The sequence below is a fragment of the Dermacentor silvarum genome, chromosome 10, assembly GCF_013339745.2.
Source record: "Dermacentor silvarum isolate Dsil-2018 chromosome 10, BIME_Dsil_1.4, whole genome shotgun sequence".
Lineage (NCBI taxonomy): Eukaryota > Metazoa > Arthropoda > Arachnida > Ixodida > Ixodidae > Dermacentor > Dermacentor silvarum.
This window is the reverse complement of record NC_051163.1, coordinates 155,729,159-155,737,124: the sequence shown is the minus strand read 5'-3', so window position 1 is coordinate 155,737,124 and position 7,966 is coordinate 155,729,159. Positions and strand designations below refer to the sequence as shown.

Below are 7,966 nucleotides of genomic sequence, written 5' to 3'. Positions count from 1 at the left end.
AGCGTCCCTGATCGCCTGCATTCTGCAGCTGCCGGCAGGCGGCGACACATGTTTATGGTAGCGCCATCGCTGCAGCAGCTCGCATCCCCACAAGCGAATGCAAATTTGCACTTTTTTCTTAATACCATGCAATTAACTGTAGTAAATGTCATACTAAACGAAGCAGCCCCCAAAATGCAATCATTTCGCAAAACTTGAGCAAGAACGGTGTAGCGGTGGGTGCAAAACCTTTCTTTGAACAGGTGCAGCGAAATATTCCGGGCCCTGTACATATTCACAATTGACTCATACTGACACTGTGTACTTGGTCGTGTAAGCAGCTCAAAGTACTAACCATTTTTGTGAACATGTCGTCCCCTCGCTCATTGACAAGAAATGGTAGAACCATGATGGCGCTCATGCCTTTTGCATCTGAAGAGAAAAATTACAGCAGTGAAAGGGCTGCAGCTGCTGACCAATTTCGCTGCTTGTAATTATTAAGTAAACTAGCAAGTATAAAACTGCCAGCAGCAACAGCTTATAAGATTCATACAATCATACAGCAGTCCACTTAGGGAATTTCGGTGGCACAATTCAATGCTCAATGACTAGTGAATAAATAGTAACTGCATATCATCATCATCAGTCTACATAAATCCCCCCCCCCCCCCCCAATGCAGGACGAAGGCCTCTCCCTCCGATCTCCAATTACCCCTGTCTTGCGCTAGCTGATTCCAACCTTCGCCTGCATATTTCCAAACTTTATCACCCCACCTAGTTTTCTGCCACCCTCGACTGCGTTTCCTTTCTCTTGGTATGCATTCTGTAACTCTAATGGTCCACCGGTTATCCATCCTACGCATTACATTGCCTGCCCAGCTCCATTTCTTCCTCTTAATGTCAACTAGAATATCGGCTATCCCCGTTTGCTCTCTGATACGTTAGGCCTAACATTTTTCGTTCCATCGCTCTTTGTGTGGTCCTTAACTTGTTCTCGAGCTTTGTTAACCTTCAAGTTTCTGGCCCATATGTTAGCACTGGTAGAATGCAATGATTGTACACTTTTCAACGGCAGTGGTAAGCTCCCAGTCAGCATTTGACAATGCCTGCCATATGCACTCCAACACAATTTTTTCTTCTGTAAATTTCTTCTCATGATCAGGGTCCCCTGTGTCGGTATATACAGCTATAAGCAGCTAACTGCATATAGCTATCTACAAAAAAGGATATTCGCAAGATGTGTTCGGGTATTTAATGGGTGATGCTTATGGAAGTGTACTGCAAGTTGGTCAAACATGAATAGGTGGAACAAATGGGCCAGATTTCTGTTAATCAAGACTGTATGCAGCCAACAGATAATTAGGCCACGGAAAGTACAGGGTAAATTAAATGTGATTTTATTGAAATGTAAAATAACTAAACATTGGAAAAGAAAGTAGGCAAAAAACAACTTGCCACCAGTGGGGGCAAACCCACGTCATATGCATTACACATGTGAGCCTGTATCAGTTAAGCACGATGGAGGTTATTCTCCCATTCACCTCATTCCGCATTTGTTATGTTTATTAGATATGGCCCTGGAACTGTTAGCACCACTCAAGGCCATGGCTGACGCTGCAGCATGTTCGTTGAACCGTAGGCGTCATGTGGTACATGACATTTAAGAGCAGGCAGATGGCACTGTATGCTACCTGAAGGCACCAATGCTGTTATGAATGCAAATACTTATAGGCCTGCTGCCTGCTCCTAAGGGTCATCCCCTTTGTGATGGTTGCAGGTAAAAGTATGTGCCACATCTTCTGCCATGATTATGAGTTTGGTGCTGGGCCACATTTAGTACACATACACAAATCCCCAAGAATGTGAATGAGAGGACAGCTACTACCACGGCTCAATGAGTAGACTATTGCATGCTATATTTGCAAGATGTGGGTTTTGCTCCCACCAGTGGCAAGTTATCTTTTTTATATTTTTTATGACTTCTACAGTTCAATAAAACCACATTTAATTTCCGCTGTGGTTCACTTGGCCTTTCAATGGTTGGACCAAACATGAAAACCTTGCTCATTATATTACATTGTACTTTTTTGTTTGTTTAAGAACAACTAGCAATAACTACGTATTTGAAAAACATACTATACAGGCACTGATTCAAGTTATAGTTTCCTTAGAATTATGTAATGCTAACTTCAGAAAGCTTAAGGACGGGCCAAGCTAATGTGAACATATCTGCTAGTTTGTTACTCCTATTCAGGTGGACACACTTGGATTATGTGAGGACGCATAGAAAAAATACTCAGTGCAACGTGTAATTTTCTCAATGTGCTTTCACTTTGTATCCTTAGCGCTGTTTCCACCTGAATTTGGGGCTAGTTCATTATACATTTCGAAGTGAAATGCATGAACGAGCTACAATAAAAAAATGGTATCATCTGTTTCCTTTCTGCTGTGCTTTCTCGTGACTCAGTAGCACGTTTCAATTCAACGCCATGTAAACAATCAATTGTGGGCAGATCTTACATTGCTACCATACTGCTGCTGTACTGAACTCCACGGTTCCTTGGCAGTCAACAGAAGCTATTCACTGGGAATAAGTTTTATATTCAAATAGCATTGTGGCTTCCTTAATTAATGCTGAAAAACAGCTTGTGACCAACATCACTTTATTCCTTTCAGTCAGGACTGTGTGTGTCCTCCAAATTTAAACAAATTTTCTGTATATACAAAGCAAACTCAGCCGAAAAAAAAATTCAACCTGTAGCATGAACATTTAAGTGAGATCAGGCTAGTCATCGTAGTTACAGAAATAACTGATTGTGAAATTTATTATTTTAGATGCATTACTTCACGACAAGAAGTAAAAATTGTTACAGAAGTAGATGCACTGTTATTAATCTAAAGGTGTTCTAATGCGAAAAAGAACAATTAACAGCAATGATACATAGCAACACTTTCTGACTACTTGTCAAACATGGTGGTATGCTTTTTCAGATACTGTTGTTTTGCATTATTCGTCTTATTTATTATGGTGTGTTTACCATTAGCTGAAGCTAACATTGGTACAGCAATTATCAGTTTCAGGATACCTAGTACACACGATTTTGCAAGAGCAGCTCTGATGCAGTTGACAGTTATGTAGCAGCAAGTGGGAACAACAGTGCAATTTAGATAAATTAGGAGATTTAAGCTTTAAGATTTTGTACTTGTTTTTCAGGTGCATGTGCCAGGGGAACTAGAATGAAGTGAAAGCAACTGACTTTACATAAATACCAGTTCAGTGGCTTCCGGTTTTCAGGTTGTGTAATAAATTGAAACAGTACACAGTAAAAACAGAGTTGCCCTAATCTTAACTTGTTTTTTGCACTGTTTCCTTCATGTTCTAAAATGTACCAGTCGAGCTATCTTAGCACACCTTTCAACACAGCAGTTGAGTAATTTCTTTCTGTATTAGTTTGGTCAAAATTTTTATGCATAAATGACTACAGGTACAAAATATATTGTTCAACCAATTGTATATTTAGCTGAGCATGCAATTAATTTTACAGACGGTGGCCGTATTGCACCTCAGATGCAGAGCTGCTGTTGGCATCTTCAAATTTAGTCAAGCTGCAAAGCTTATAGATCACAGCATGTCTACTCAATGACAAGCACACAGACGAGAACAGTTGCGAGAAACAATGGCCATAAACATTACGAAGTGCTAAGAAAGACTTTGACCGCATATTTCAACCTTTAAATGTGCCAAAGAAATCAAAATGAAGGAAATTTACAAGGAAATGCTCTTACATAGCCAGAGTCCAATCTGTTCCTCAGGGCTGGGTACTGGTTTACCAAGGCACCTTGCAGCAAAGTTGTACAGCTTATTCGGGTACCTGATGTTTACAAGTGTGCATAAACCTTCTACATAAAACAATATACAAAAAAAAAATATGCAACAGCACTGTAGTGCAACCATTTCCATGAAATATCCAGCAGGTGAACTGTGATTCATCAGATGAGAGACTTTGTTCGGTTAACTGCACTATGAAAGCATTAGGTGCATGACGAGACAGAGGTTATAAAATTTATCGGATGGGTTTGACACAGGAGAGGGGTAACAGTATATCCTTTGGACCTGCAATAGCCAAGATAAACTGATGATGATGACCAGAGTTCACACTCTAACAATACTTTCACCAAAACAGATTATAAAAGAATTTAATTATTACTTCAAATGAGTTTACTACTAAGAAATGCACACAAGGGAAAATTAGCCATGAATACCAATTTGAAGAAGCATCTTCTATAAGAAATTAGGAGGGCAGCTGATTAAGCTAGTTGTTGATAAATTATCGTGAGTGTACAGCATGTCACTAATTGCCACTATATGACATGCATTTTATTTGTTTTCTAAATTTCCATGAGCATGCAGATATTCCTTCCAGTTGCAAAGTTGTACGAGGCACTAGCTGACATGTACACAAAATTTAGTTCACGTACGCCCAGCTGTTTTTTTAGAAAAAGGGACTAAGTCGACACATCGCCTTCTGAGAAATGTGCGAATAGATGTGTCAAATTGCTTGCTTAATCAATAGATCCAACGATTAGTCATCTTCATACTAAACTTTACAGTATTTCCCTCTCTTTCTGCAGTCCTTTCAGTGCTGTTATGCTTCAGCTTTAGCTTGAAATTGCTTTTTTACCCGCCATGAGTCTGTTGATAGCATCCACATGGAAAAACAAAAATGTACAGGAGTGACCTCCAGATGCTTTAGTACGCTTTCACGGCAGCGGTTGCAATAAAACTTTCAATTTCGTATCAATGTATGTGTTTTCCTCATCAGCAACACTAAAAGGCATGAAATAGGTCCTTCACAGATGTGACGTGCCCTCCGAAAAGCACACACCAACATAAACAAAAGCAAGAGGAACGCATGAGAGCTACAAAGAGCTCCCTAAGGGCTGTAAAATACATTACAAAAAGAAAAAAAGTCACAAACCAAAAGCAAAAATACTGTCTAATGCAAGACGTTTTTATACGATGGAAACTTCATATCATCTTAAGTCTCGACGACAGGTCATGCCCACGTTACAGTCGACGCTACAAATATAATGAATTAAATAAGTGGTTTAGAAGACGCATATAGCCAAGTGTTTTATATTTTTTGAAAGCTATAAACATGTGCTATAAGTACAACGCAAAATCAGAAATTTACGGTTTGGGCCTAACAACGTCTAACCCCCCCCCCCCCTTAACAGCTGTACCCACAATTTTCAAAATACCCGAATGCTCTAGACACTGGTCGAGAGCATTCTCAGCCCAGAAGGCACTGAGCACATTGCACTTTTCGAGCCCAAGTGCAGCCAGTCTACACTGGCTAACCTCATTGTCTTTCTATCTAAACCTATCAATGCCTTTTCATTAGTAACAAAGCTTTAATTCGGCCCTGAAACACTTTGTGCATAGTAAAAAAGCATTGCCACTCTGTTAACGAGGCTCCTGTGGGAGTGTGAACAAAATATTACACGACATGCAGCAGAGAATTCACAATCTCGTGCAAAAGCAGTTAAAAATTGCTTGCTCTCACTTAAGCATAGTTGTTATGCAGTGTCATCGCAAGCAGCTAGACCCACAACAGCTATTGGCTGATTTCGTGATCGCAAGAACATTCTCATTATTACCATTATTGCTCATTTGAGTTACATAAACAAAAAATATATATATGTATTTGACCTCAAAAAGACAAAACAGCCATTTCACCTTTGCACTGCTTTTCTGAACATGACGACAGCACGCTGCTGCGCATGGCTTCAGAGATGAAAAGCGCAGCGTAGAAATTGCGGCCGCCACGAGCCGCCTTGCGTTCACCCTACGGACAGCAACGGGGCATTGCTTCCTTGTGCCCCCTTGCCAACTCCCCTGTGCAGCTTCCAGCATGCTAGTGGAAATGAAAGGAGACAAAAAAAACACTTATCGGTGCGATAATTATGTCTAACTTCACTTGTCCTTGAAGGATTCGAAAACTTTTGTGGGAGGAAATTTTTGAGGTGACGTAATTTAATAGTGATGATATTCTATGATTGCTTAGAAAAGTGTTTCAGGACCCCTTTAAAGTATTGCTCAAATACCGTTATTTTATCCTTCCAGCATATGACAGACTTTAGTCATACAGAGTTAACTAACGAGTACAGATTGGATAAGACATACGGATAAGCATACAGCTGTTTTGGTGCCTCTGATGCTTCAGAGTGGCTTTGGGAGACGAATAAGTTAATGAACGCTCCATCATGTACTGCTGTGCTTTCATTCATGTTGACATAGCACGGGAACCGATTTTTGACCTGAAAGCATACACCAGTGGTTTATCAATAGGTTTGAACCAGTGGACACTGAACAGGCATTGATTAATTTTTAGCCTTTTTCTATGGTTGCTATAGTGTCCCAAATAGGTTTGTTATTTAAAGCCATAACAGCACAGCACAGCACAACACTAATCCTGCGGCCCATATGTGAGCTAAGTGCAGGACACACTGGGCAAACAAGTTTGAGCTTATTTAGCAATGCCAGCAACAATCAGTATATAGGAATAGATGATTTCCCAAAGATGGAACCATATAGTTGATTGCACAACGTTTTCATAGTCCTGTTGCTGAAAATGTCAATGAATGTTTTTCCTGGGTTGGTTGAATTTAACTTTATTACTGCAGGATTACTGCAGCAAACAAATGACAAGGCAGACAACACTCCTGTTTTCCTCGTCTTGTCTGTTTATTGGTTAAATGCTACAGAAATTTGCAGATTATGGCATACTGCGACCGGTTACACAAACTAAAGCACCATTACATTGTTTGAAGCTGTTAGTACTTCACCTTTCCCCATGTAATAGGGTAGCGATTGCACACCTGAGCTCAAATCAGTAGTAAACCAACCCCAAAAGTTTTCAGAAGACGGAAGTCCCGAAAACGTTTAGTTTCCTTTCCAGTTCTCCCCTAGGCAAAAACTTAAGTTGAGCAACGATGCGTTCCTAAGGGCAAGTATGTGCTTCACGTGTCAATGTCAGCGACGAGCCGAAAATATTTGTAATTGGCAGCGCAGTGAAGTGACATAGGGCAATTTCGTAACACTCGCACTGTCAGGTAAACGTGAAACAACTCAACAGTTACTACTCGTGCTCGACATTTCCGCTACGCATACTGTTGCTATTTTGCCCATACGAACCAAACAGTGACCAAATCATCTTTACACTCCATAACACGCAGAACCTTCATGCTCACCTGTATTAGGAGATCGTTGCATGCCATCAGGTGCGCGAACCCACCCATCCGCACACTTTCGTGAAGGTCGGCGAGCTTCCGGGCGCCTGTGAACTTCACAATTTTCTTTGGTGGCCCGTGCGAAACGAGGTAAACTGCTTCCGCATCAGTCGGCGAGCCTTCAGTTGAAGTCGGATCAGATGACATGCTGCTACAGTTGTCGGGTATCACAGGCGCAACGGACGCAAGAGAAAAATCCCACTCGCGTTTCGACGGTCGCAGGCTTGCCGCCGTCATGGAATAAAGAACCGCCGGCGTGGTTTCAGATCATGGAGGTAAAAAATACTAGGAGGGAGCGTCACGTGATTCCGCTAGCCTCGGCAAGCCAACCTCCTCTGAAGCCACCCCTCCCTCTCTCAAGGGCCCCGTGCGCGGTGCCTTATGGGGTGGAAAAGGTCCACAAGGTTGCCGGAACATTCGTGATTGTTTGGTAGGTGCTAACTTTTAGTGGCGCCTGCCGTCACTGGCTTGGAGGCCCGTATGCGGGTGGTGGTGTTCTGCTACTGCGCGCGTCTTTCTTCGCTTCAAATGCGATGCCTTGAAACGTGGAGCAAGACTGGGGCGTCTGACTCATGAAGACAGACAATTTTCAAGGCGTCACTTGCGCTTACCACCGCGGTTAGTGGAGCTGCCAGCGCTCGCGGCTCGAAACCCGTGCAGACGCCCGAGTGTGGTCTATTTTTCTACGTACTCA

General features: G+C 41.8%; 1 long non-coding RNA gene across 1 annotated transcript; it reads right to left on the bottom strand.

The window, feature by feature from the left end:
• Positions 1-301: 301 nt before the first annotated feature.
• Positions 302-7,521, bottom strand: LOC125940590 (uncharacterized). Its single transcript, XR_007463775.1, has 3 exons — positions 7,234-7,521; positions 5,720-5,897; positions 302-411 (listed from the first exon to the last, which is right to left on the bottom strand). It is a non-coding gene; the product is annotated as an uncharacterized LOC125940590 (long non-coding RNA).
• Positions 7,522-7,966: the final 445 nt, after the last annotated feature.